We start from the raw sequence: 12,232 nt of genomic DNA, 5'->3' as shown, positions 1-12,232 counted from the left end.
ACTGATGGACAGGGAGGAAGACAGAGAGACAGAAGGAGAGAGAGGGACAGAGATAAAGGAAGCTTTGCAGTCGTCTTTCATTTATTTAATAAATCACAAGTACATCAAGTACTTTCCGTACTTGAAGTACATTTACATGGTGAGCTTTGACTTTGGTAGCATTTGAAGGGCAGAACTTTTCTTTGTAATTTCATGTTTCCTTACTGAGAGGAGTTCTTACAGAATATGAATTTATCTGTTTAATCTTTATTGTTGATGTAAAATCTTCATTATTTCCTTTTTACTCTGTAGTTTTGTTAATCTTTACAGGGACACACACATCAGTCATTATTATGTAAATGTGCCTGTTTTAGCAATGTGGCTAATTAGCAACTGTGGTCCTTGAGTAAGATGTGTCAGTGAACCCTGTTAGCACAGCAAGCTAAGTTAAGCTCGTCTGATCTACTTCCTGTCAGTGCCTGCAGGTGTTCTCTCCATGCTCCTCTTCTGACTTGGAAGGAGATTGGATGGAGCATTTGTCTGTCATGAGTGTCACAGAGTGAAACCATGGTTTCCATGGAGATAAATCCTTGGTGGCGTCCTGATGTAGGTGATTCAAACCTCAGGAGCTGCCAACACTCACATGCTGTCACACCTTAACCACGCCCACATCTCCTCAACACTGACTGGCCACATAGCTTGGACTGGCGTGATGGTGGAACCAACTGTCCAGACTTGTTCCTGCAGCTCTGGTCTGGGAAGTTCTCCCCTGGTTCGAATGATCCGAGTCCTGATGCCAGCTTCAGTGCTTCCTTCCTTCTTTGTCTCCTTCAGCGACAGAAGCACGTGACGTGTAAATGTGCTTCGGCAGACGAGCACCAAGATGGTATCAGACAATGTTTTAATTCACAAATTTGTATTCTATTTCTTTATCGTGTGTTTTTTCATCTTCACAATTAAAATATTAATTTCCTGTATTTATCAAAGCTGAGCTTCGGCCATTTCTGTCCTGTTGCAATGGATTTCATACATGGCTTACATTTACATGAAGTTCGTGCAGAGCTTCTTTCTGTACACTCTTCTGTCCTGAACAGTCCCACACCAGTACGAGGACCCGGACCACCAGTCTGATGCCGACACCTCCCAAACTGAAAAGGTGCTGTAGCCTCCATCACCTGTCATCACCTCAGCGCCTGCTGATGCCATCATGGCATCATCAACCCACCACAGGACATGGAGTGGCGGCGAGTTGAGTCCAGTGAGCAAACAGACCAGCAGGTGGGGAGATCCAGGGTTTGGACTGAGCTGGACTGAGGACAGGATCTGCACAAATGGACCTGAACCTGCCCAGGAAACGACAGAACCACGGTGGGAGACCATGTTTCTGGGATGTTAAGATTACATGAGAGGAGACGACATGAACACGTGACATTCTGGTGTTCATGCTCAACTTCCTGTAATATAACTGTATATCCTGTTGTCTTGGAGACAGCTGTGAGGATGTCATGGATCTTGAAACTGTCAAGGCAACAATGGTCGCTTTTGGACATACCCACCTGTGGCCTCATGGTATCCATGACAACAACACTCATCTCCACCACTGTCAGCTGTTTCTTCATCATTCACCAGCAGTTGTGTCCCTTCACTGAAGACCACGGACAATGAGACAGACCGTTTGCTGGGTCCAGACCAGACCGTCCTACCGGCACAGAAACACAGACTCAGTGACTGTGGTGGGCGGAGCTACCTGTTGAAGGAGCATTCAATCATTTTCACCCCAGCAGGATGATGAAGGTCACTGTCGTGTCCATCCTGGAGACTCGTTGTCCGTCCTGCGAGTCACACAAACACTTTCACCATCTTGATGTTTAACCTTTTTACCTTAAACACGTTTCCTGCATTTAATTATGATTGCCATCAACTATTTTTTGACCTAAATGAAAGTTAAAGTCTTTCATCAGTTTGTATTGTTTTTTTTAAAGATGAATTATGAATCTATTGCTAAAATGTCCCCGTACAGTAAGTGTCATACTTCAGGACTTGTGATTCTCTGTAAAGTTTCACTCAACTTTTTATCTTCAAAGCAAATATTCAATTTCTAATTTTTTTTAAATTATCTTTTTATTGACAGTTTTTCAATAAAATGACAACATAAAATAAAAACAGAACAGGGAGGGAGGAGATTGTCTCCTGTAAGTACAGCAATTACACAACTGAAGGAAAGAGTTCTGGTCTGCGCGGTCTTGCATATATTTTCCATTTTTCCCGCCGTGATGAGAACAGGTCCAGTGTTTGGTGAACAGAGGCTGTGATCTTCTCCATTTTGTAAATATCCACTTTAATGTCCATCCACTCATTCAGGGTCGGCCTTTCTTGCAACATCCATTTTTTAGTGATGGATTTTTTTGCAGCTGTGAGCAACACATTTAACAGATATTTGTCTTTTTTCCTCCATTCTTGAGGTAACAGCCCAAAGAAAATAGTCTTAATTTCAAATGGAAATTGACAAGTAAAGACATGCTGGATATCTTTATGTATTTCTTTCCAAAATTCAATAATGACACTACAATTCCAAAAGACATGATAATGGTTGGCATTTAAATTCCCACATTTTCGCCAGCAAGGCGGAGGGTTTCCATCATAATGGGCTTTCTGAGAGGGTGTTATAAAAAACCTTATCAGACTTCTCCACCCAAACTCTCTCCACCTCTGTGAACTCGTACATTTCCACTGGTTTCTCCACATTACCGTCCATTCTTCCTCAGAAATGTTTATCCCTCCTTCCCTCTCCCAGTGTTTTAATATACAGAGTTGAACATTGTTTCAGGTGAGAGAGTTCTCTATACAGGAGTGAAATAATTCTCTTAGTATCCTTAGATTCATATGCTTTCCTCATCAGTTCAACCAAACCATTACTTTTCTCTGTTGTATGTTTTACCTTGTTAAAAAAATGACGTAGTTGTAGGTATCTGTAAAAATCTTCTCTATCCAGTGAGAATTTTCCTTTAAGTGTTTCGAAGCTGTAGAGTAGGTCTGTTTCCATTATCCCACAGAGAGCTGTTAAACCCATGTTTGTCCACTCTCTAAATCTGGTATCCAGCTTGTTTGGTGCAAACCCAGAGTCATAAGCACACCACTTAAAAACAGACATATCTTGATCTAGTTTATGTGTCATTATGATTGTTTTCCATATTCTGAGTGTAAATTTTATCCAAGGATTTTCGATATCATTTATATAACTTTGTAGGCTATCGTCAGCTAAAACTGCTGGTATTGGAATAGGTGGTGTCCTCTCTTCTATGGTCTTCCATTGGGCTTCATATGAAGGGTTGCACCAGCAAATGATAACTTTTAACTGAGCTGCTATGTAATATTCTTTTAGACAGGGAAGGCCCCATCCTCCCTTTTCTTTTGCTAAAAGTAATGTTTTAAGACGAATTCGGGGTCTTTTATTTTGCCAGATATATCTCGATATCAATTTGTCCCATTCATTGAATTGGTTTTGGTTAACCTCTATCGGCAGGGTCTGAAATAAGGAGAGAAGTCTCGGCAAGACGTTCATTTTGATGGATTCAATTCTAGAGCTAAAATTGAAAAAAGGAATTAAATTCCATCTTGCTATGTCTTCTCTAATTTTATTATTGATAGGTGTATAATTATATTTTGATAATTTTTCAAGATCTTTTGGTATTATAATGCCCAAGTATTTAAAGTGTTCTGTTTGCCATGCCAATGGATACCTCTTTTTATTTTATCAGGTGGCTCGTATTTGGATGTAAGCAGTTGCGTTTTTCCTATGTTGATCTTGTATCCTGACAGTTTGCCGAATTGCTCAAATGTCTGCATTAATTTAGGCAGGGAGTTCGTCGGTTGCCCTAAAAAGACCAAAATGTCATCCGCGTAGCAGGCTAACTTATGTTCTATCCCTTGAATAGTAATTCCTTTTATTTTATCATTTTGTCGTATGCATTGAGCCAGTGGTTCCAAATATAATGCGAAAAGTAATGGTGACCATGCACAACCTTGTCTTGTTCCTCGTTCCAGAACTATACTATTTGATACTTGTCTGTTCACTTTAATTTTAGCTGAGGGTTCATTATACAGTGCTTGTATGATTTTGATCATTTTTTCATCTAATCCAGATTTATGTAAAACTCTGTAGAGAAAGTCCCAGTTCACGGAGTCAAAGGCCTTTTCAGCATCCACACTTATCACTGTAGATGGGATATTATGTCTTTTCATATGGTCTATAACATGTAATGTCCGTCTAATATCATCATGCGTTTGACGTTGTCGAATAAAGCCTGTCTGGTCATTGTGGATTAGCTTAGGTAGGAATTCTTCAAGCCGTCTGGCCACGATCGCAGTAAATAACCTATAATCTACATTCAGAACAGATATCGGTCTATATGACCCACATTCCAGCGCATCCTCCCCTTCTTTGGGTATTGCAGAGATTATTGCTTCCTTCCAGCTGGGAGGTGTTTGTGCCTTTTTCAGAGCACCGTTCATCATAGGAAGTATCATGGGTATTAATACATCTTTAAATTCCTTATACCATTCTGCCGTATATCCATCTGATCCGGGTGATTTATTTAGCTTAAGTTTATTAATTGCAGCTTTCAGTTCACCTTCAGTTATATCCGCTATCATTGTTTGGTTTTGTTCTTCATTCAAATTTGGAAGGTTTAAAGAGTCCAAAAATGCATCAGTCTGTGTTTTACTGGCCCCTGGTATCCTAGAGTATAGTTTCTTATAAAATGTCTCAAAGGCTCTGTGAATTTCACTTAATTTACTTTTTATTTCACCTGTTTGTGGGTCTCTTATTCTGTGAATGGTATTTTCTACTTCCTTCTTTTTTAATCTCCAGGCCAGTTACATTACATAGATACATTAGGCATTTCTTGATTTCTTGTCCCATTAGATCATTAATTTCTTCTCTAACTGCCTTAATTCCCTTTATTGTATCCTGTGACAATGTCTGTTTATGATTTCTTTCTAATTCCTTTAATTTGTTATGTAAGTCCTGTATTCTTTTATTCCTTATTTTTTTCTTATGTGAAGATATTGCTATAATTTTTCCTCTTAATACTGCCTTTAAGGCATCCCAGAGAATAGAAGGAGAAACTTCTCCATTATCATTTGTCTCTAGAGAGAGATTTCGTTCTTAATATCTTCCTTGAAGGATTTGTCATTCATCAAGTTTGAGTTAAATCTCCATAGATTTCTTTTTGATTTTAGGCCTAAGCCCACAGTTAAGTAGATTGGTGCATGGTCGCTTATATCTATAGTTCCAATGTCACAAGTGTGTATTTTATCTTTACTTTTTCCAAACGTTAGAAAATAATCTATTCTTGTGTATATAGAGTGAACAGCTGAAAAATGGGTATAGTCTCTCCCATTTGGGAAGAGTTCCCGCCATATGTCAACTAGACCCACCTCTAAAAAGTGTGTTAACTTTTTTATTTAGGGACTTTGTATTACAGGTTTTTCTATTTGATACATCTAATTTTGGTTGTAAATGTATGTTTAGGTCCCCTCCACAAATCAAAAAACCTTTTGTTTCTGTAACCATAATACTGACAATTCTCTGGAAGAAACTAATGTCACTTCCAGGGGGTGCATATACATTATATAAAGTAACTGGGTTTCCTTCTATGTTTCCCGTCACTAATACAAATCTGCCCTCCTTGTCTTTGACTATAGATATTTTTTCAAATTTTAACTTGTTAGAGATGAGTATAGCAACTCCTCTCCTTCGACCCGACTTATATGAGGAGAAAAAAATATGGGTGAAACCCATTCTTCTTAGCTTTTCATGTTCTTGGTCATTTAAGTGGGTTTCTTGCAAAAATACAATATGGGCCTGTTCTTTTTTCATTTTAGATAATATCTTGCTACGTTTTCAATTTCTAATTTTAAACAAATTTGTTACAAACTTGCTTTTAAATAACGTTTTTCGCTTCATAGTGATTGTAAAGACACCAACACACAAACTATGTTTTTACCCAAAAAAGAAATTATAAATAGTTCAGAATGTTGAAAGTTTGGTGAAATAAGTGGCGTTTTACCTCTCTGTTCCGTGTGTGTGGTCACGGCGACAGTTGCTCTGAGTGACAGAAAACAGGAAGTCGTTCAGCTGCCGATGACGTTGGAACTGCACATCTGCTCTCCAACGTTCTTGTCACTTTGTTTGGCTGAAGAAGAAACGTGGAACATTTCTAAAGAATATATTCATGTTGTGTGCTCCACCCACACCCTTCTTGCTGGGGGGCCACAGGGAGGACCACTGCTCCACCCACACCCTTCTTGCTGGGGGGCCACACTGAGGACCACTGCTCCACCCACACCCTTCTTGCTGGGGGGCCACAGTGAGGACCACTGCTCCACCCACACCCTTCTTGCTGGGGGGCCACAGTGAGGACCACTGCTCCACCCACACCCTTCTTGCTGGGGGGCCACAGTGAGGACCACTGCTCCACCCGTCATTAACTAAAAGTCTACATGACTGAAGGAGAGGAACTTTGCTCAATATTCCAATGTTAACAGATCCCAGGTCATGTGACCAAGACTCCACATCTATATTGTTTCTTGACTGGACAAATAAGTCTCACCTCTTGATAAGTAGTGTGTGTGGGTCACATGACCTGCTGCAGCTTGGCTGGTTGAGTAACCACACTAAAGTGAGCCCATGTGGCATGAGGCAGAGTAATAGAGATGTTCACCTCCATGATCTTTGGCTTGAAAGTTCCTTCCTACTGATGGTTCTAAAAATTTGTATCCAACCATCTCTTACAGAATATGGTGGGAGTTATGCGTGTTGTCATGGAAACAGGTGACTTGTCTTAAGAAGAACAGACAGAAACTCTTGGAATTGGGATGTTCAGGTTTTATTTGATCTGATCATACAGGCGCATCTGTTGGTAGTAAAATTACTAGAGTGTGAAACCAGGTTGGTAACATCAAGTTGGTGGCCTCTGAGTGGCGGTCTCCTCCCGCCTGACAGAAATTCCGCAGTAATAAACTGCGATGTCACTCCACTCGGCGGCATGCAGTTGCAGAGACCCATCAGACGTCATGGAGAACTTGGATGGATGGACATGTGGGCCAAAGCTCACCTTGGTGGCATCAGTGGACTGGATGGCAAGCAGCAGCTGAGGACTCTGGCCTGCTGACTTCCTGTACCAGCTGATCACAGCAGTGGCAGGAAAGGGGGGTCTGACCCACAGGAGGCACTGCAGGGTGGTGTCCTGCCCAACTCTCACCTGAATAGTGTCAGTGCCATGCCCCCATGTCATACCTGAACATCAAAAGAATCAGTCACACCAGAGCTGCATTGTTATTGAAGGGGCGGGGCAAATTGATGTCACAGAGCTTCAAAGCTATGCAGATTCTCTCAGATCTTATTGAGTGACAGAGTGCGTGCCGTTCCTGCTGCAGCAGATAGATGTAGTTTAGTCCAAAAAAAAAGGAAGAGCTCATCCAAACGGCACTTCCAGCCAAACGGCCACCACCATCACCATCATCATCATCACCATCACCATCATCATCATCATCATCATCATCACCACCATCACCATCATCATCATCACCATCACCATCATCATCATCACCATCACCATCATCACCATCACCATCACCATCATCACCATCACCACCATCATCATCACCATCACCATCATCATCATCACCATCACCATCATCATCATCATCATCATCATCATCATCATCATCATCATCATCATCATCACCATCATCATCATCACCATCACCATCATCATCATCATCATCATCATCATCACCATCATCATCATCATCATCATCACCATCACCATCATCATCATCACCATCACCATCATCATCATCACCATCACCATCATCATCATCATCATCATCATCATCATCATCATCATCATCACCATCATCATCATCACCATCACCATCATCACCATCATCATCATCACCATCACCATCACCATCATCATCATCATCATCATCATCATCATCATCATCACCATCACCATCATCATCATCATCATCATCATCATCACCATCATCATCATCATCATCATCATCATCATCATTTTCATCTGAGTGTAAAGTTTTACCAGAGACTCACCACTGAGGGACAGGAGTGCCAGATGCAGCAACACAGACGCCATCATCCAACTGGCGGGGGGCACCGCCGCTGCCACCAGAGCAGCCAAGTGTTTCACAACAATCACCTGATCTTGGAGCAGCTGCAACTGTTTGTTTACTTCCGCTGTGGTCGCCCTGTGGCGCCTCCTGCAGGTCACACAGAGGTAGATCAAATGTTTCACTGGTGAGGATGAACAAGACAGTTGAAACTTCAACTTTCTTAAAGTGACAGATTTGAACTTTGATTTTCATTGTTTACTATCTATGATTACATATCACTTGACCTTTCAGGCCTGACACATTAGGACACGTCATGAGGTGCAGCATCCCATCAACACAGAGACATCCCGTCAACATATTAGCAACACGGTAGCATCCCGTCAACACAGCAACATCCCTTCAACACGGTTGCATCCCGTCAACATGGTATCAGCCACCATAGATGCAGCTGAATTTTTTTACATCATCTAAATCACACCCTGTTCTCAAGAAGGAGAAAAAGGAGGAGGAGGAGGAAGAGGAAGAGAAGCTCTCTGACCTCACACAGAAACCATGTTCTCCTGCCCTTCATCACAGCAGCAGGCCACAAATCCAGGCTACTGAGTCCTGATGTATCAGGAAACACAGTCGTGTGACCTCTGATCTCATCAGGATCTAACAGCTCTTGTGTCTGGATGTTGGATTAGAGGTCAGGGGTCAGTTAGTGTTGTTAAACCAACATATACTGTAATTCATAAAAGGATAAAAGATAAACTGTTGTCTAATTCTGTGTGTAGACAATGAAACGTGCGTGTTGTTGATCACCTGACTCAGACCTCTAATGTACTCCAGTTCAAGCAGTGTCCAGTTTATGTTTGCCAGCATGAGATTGGACAGAGGCCATTATGAGGGGGGAGGGGCTTCACAAGGCAACTAGAGCAGGCACCCCTGAGCAGAGTTGTTTTCGTCACGCTGGACGGAAACGAAAATGACGACGTCAGACCCTTTTTCCATGACGAAAACGAGACTAAGACGAATGTCACCATCGCCCTGTGAAGACTAAAATGTGACCAAATTGTATTCATTTTCGTCTGACGAGAACGAGACCAGACTAAATTGTTAGTTGGTTGACGGTCAAAGTTTCAACACATGTGGGTTTTTTCCGCCATGTATAACAAGCGTGCAATGTCAATCAAGAGCTCCTACATCAGCATGGAGCCAGCTGGAGCTGTTGGTCCTACTGGCCACGCCCCCATCATCAGTACACACGCACTAAAAGCCTCTCACACACACACACACACACACACACACACACACACAGACAGTCTGGGCCTGTCTGCAGTGGACGAGACTCTCACCACGGCAGCAGCAGCGGCGTCGGGTGGTCCTGAACAGAGGGATGATTGAAGCGTAGCTTTAGTCTGTGAGGCTCGCCCTGAGATCCAGTTTCTGTTTGAATGAAGCCTAAAGTTTGGTGGTGGTGGTGGTGGTGGTGGTGGTGGTGGTTCCACCTCCCCGTGGAGCAGAGAGCGCTTCCTAGTGCTACATGCTAAAGCTAGAATGAACGAGGCTGCCAGGGCCGCTAATGTTGGCTGGTTTAAAGCAGCCTTCTAGTAATCTAGCATGTTATGAATAAAACCCTGTCCATTTGTGGACGGGGGGCAGGTGGAGTGCTTTGACCCACGTTTGTGGGACTGGGAAACACGGGAGTCCTCAGACCTGCTGCTGTTCCCTGTCTAAGCAACACACCTGGATGCTTTAACCAATAACAGCAGCTGAAGCCAACATGGAGGACATGAGGTCGTTCACATGGAAGTCAAGTGTGCTTTTATTTAGTTTATCCTGTTTTATTGTGATACAATACTCCTATTGTGGGCCAGTGTGTTGTCTGCTTCTGCAACAGAATAATAAAAGTAAAAGGTAGAGAGAGAAAAAGAGGGGAAACTCCCCTTTGAAGGTGGATCAGTTCAGTGCTTCATTCTAACACTGGAGTGGCCTCTTCAGCACACACATCTTTGTTGAGAGGATCTTTGATATTTGACTGAAACCTTTGAGTTTTGGTCGACTAAAACTATCAAGGATAGAAATGACTAACATGGGACTAGAACTAAGAAGCATTTAGTCCAAAGACTGAGACTAAAACTAAATCTAAAATGCCTGCCAAAAACAACACTGCTCCTGAGAGGTGAACCAGCAGGTTCCTCCTGGCCAGGCTTCCCTTCAAACCCTGAACTCCCAGTCAGAGGTCACTGGTATCAGGACGGTGGGTGGGATCTCTCTCTGTCAATCAAGGCTTCTGCTTCAGGCTCTGTGGCGTCCCCATAAAAAGGGGTGTGTAACGCGTCATGTGACTCTTAGGAAACGGACGGATCGCGTGCCGCCTCCTTTCGTCCAGAAGAACAAGTGAGTGTGATGGAGGTCAGGAACATCAAACAATTATGACAGCAAAAAGCAGCACAGCTGCTGCCAAGGAGGGGAGAGAGGAATGCTGGGAGAAGAGCAGCGATGGCGTCAGGTCATCAGTTCCTGATGTACTTGACCTGTGAGTGCTGGCGCCCCCTGCAGGAACCCTCTGAAGGAACCAGGTTCATCAGCTCATCCACACGCAGGTGTTGGTCTGCTGATCAATGCAGGACCTAGAAATGTAGCCTGAGGCTTCCCAGAAGGCCTCTGTTGTAGCCATGGGGGCCACTGGGACTACAAACACGCTCAGTACTCAGTGAGAGCGAGTACAACTTGGCCAGTAGCAGTGTGCAGTATTCTTGCTCAGGTTTACTGCATCCCATCTGAATGCATGCAGGTTCCGTTCACACAGTTGTGCTGCTGTGAGCGCGAGGCTCCTTTCAGTGGCGTTCCTCACACACGGCTGCTCCAGCAGGCTGGAATAATGAGGGCTTCCCTCAGCTGGGGGCCTGGAGCGTTGATAGGAGTGACGTCAGGAGAGGTAGCGGATCACTCCGGTCTCTGAACGCTCTCTCCCTCTGAAGAGAACCTCGCTCAGTGATGGCGCCGAGGTCCACCGGATCGTTCAAAGATGGTGGTGCCGTTTTCAGAAGAGGTGGTGGGTGAAAGGGCAGCGCTTTTATAGCCGATTGAAGCAGAAACTCTGACCCTCACCTGCTCCGGACCAGGTGAGGTTCACCACATCAGTTACCATGGTGATCCAGCCAGGTCAGAAGAGAGACGCCTTCATGACGCTGAGAACCCCGGCTCTGGTCTCCACACCTGGCTCACCACTCACCTCTCCTCCTGGTGCAGCTTCAGCTGACGTTTCATTTCTGGTCATCAGCACTTCCAGCCACTGTGATGACACCTCAGATACGTTGTACTTGATTTACAGTGACAGAAAATACATTAAATCAAATACACATAAAACCTTTTCGATAATGTAGTAGCATCAGCAGTAGTACTGTATTTTTACTGAATATTGGTATTTTGCTCCTGTGCCTCCACGTTCACATGCAGCAGCACTGATCAATCAATGTAGATCCTCCTTGTTACTGTTATTTGTTGTTGCTTTTATTGTTTGTTGCTATGTGTCTATGCCCCTCCTCTGTTGGATGGCGGAACACGAGTGAAGACCGCCATGGTCTGTATCAACATGAACATGCAGTGCGGGGTTCACCCTGGACAGGTCACCAGTCCGTCTCAGGGCCATCAGGAGTTCAGTATCTTGCTCAAGGACGCTTGGACACGGTCACTGGGGGAAGTGGGGATCGAACCAGCGACCCTTCAGTTGTTAGACAGCCGCTCTACCTCTGAGCCACGCTGCCCCCACTTCCCTCTTATCTTGTGATTTGGTAAACAAAGTTGGCCTGACGTGGGTTTTACTGCTGGATTGTGAAAGTTGTTGCAATTGGCTGAGTGGGAAGAAGGCGGGGCTTTCTCCAGCTGTGTGCCAGGAAAGAAGTGAAAAGGCTGCTGAGAAGGAATGAACACACACACACATACACACACGCAGACACATGCACACACACACACACACATACACAAGCACACGCATACACACACACACATACACACACACACACACACACACACACACACACACACACACACACACACACACATAAACACACGAGTTTTGTTTCCAGAACCTTGAACGCTGCCAAACATGTAGATATTTTCATCAGGG

The sequence above is a fragment of the Aulostomus chinensis genome, chromosome 14 (assembly GCF_037954235.1).
Source record: "Aulostomus chinensis isolate RoL2024-O1b breed Wild chromosome 14, RoL_Achi_v1.0, whole genome shotgun sequence".
In the NCBI taxonomy this organism is placed as follows: Eukaryota; Metazoa; Chordata; class Actinopteri; order Syngnathiformes; family Aulostomidae; genus Aulostomus; species Aulostomus chinensis.
This window is presented reverse-complemented; position numbering follows the sequence as displayed.